Source organism: Corvus brachyrhynchos, unplaced genomic scaffold (assembly GCF_000691975.1).
Source record: "Corvus brachyrhynchos isolate BGI_N302 unplaced genomic scaffold, ASM69197v1 scaffold281, whole genome shotgun sequence".
NCBI classification, from domain to species: domain Eukaryota; kingdom Metazoa; phylum Chordata; class Aves; order Passeriformes; family Corvidae; genus Corvus; species Corvus brachyrhynchos.
The window spans coordinates 476,904-477,372 of NW_008236509.1; the positions used below are offsets into that span (position 1 = coordinate 476,904).

The following is a 469-nucleotide window of genomic DNA, read 5'->3' on the forward strand; positions in this document are numbered from 1 at the left end:
GCTGCGGCGCGGCGGCGGGCACCCCTCGCCGGCACCGAGGGGAGGCGAGGCTTGTTGGTTCCCGGGACGCACCGCCCCACGCCGGGACCGGAGACCCCGCACTGTCCGGGCAGCCGTGCCAGGCAGAATAATACGTCTCAGAGAGCCACAGCCGCGAGCGCCAAGTACCTCATCCCCTACAGCCCCTCACGGATCCCACAATCCCTCCGCCTTACACACCTCACAGCCCCTCAAGGACTCCCACAGCCCTCCGCGCCCTCACGGGACCCCACAGCCTCTCAGACCCGTGCGCCTCACACCTTACAGACGCTCAGGACCGCCTCAGCTCTCAGCCCCTCACAGACCCCACAGAGCACCTCACAGACCCTTCACAGCCACCCAGAGACGCCCACAGCCCCACACACCTCACACACCCCAGCCCCTCCGGGACCTCCGAGAGCCTCACAGGCGCGCGCACCACACAGCCCTC

At 69.1% G+C, this 469-nt stretch overlaps 1 protein-coding gene across 1 annotated transcript in view; it reads right to left on the reverse strand.

Annotated features, from left to right (window-relative positions):
* BUB1B (BUB1 mitotic checkpoint serine/threonine kinase B) overlaps positions 1-469 on the reverse strand; it is a 26,614-nt gene that overhangs the window by 23,470 nt on the left and 2,675 nt on the right. The window lies entirely within an intron of this gene.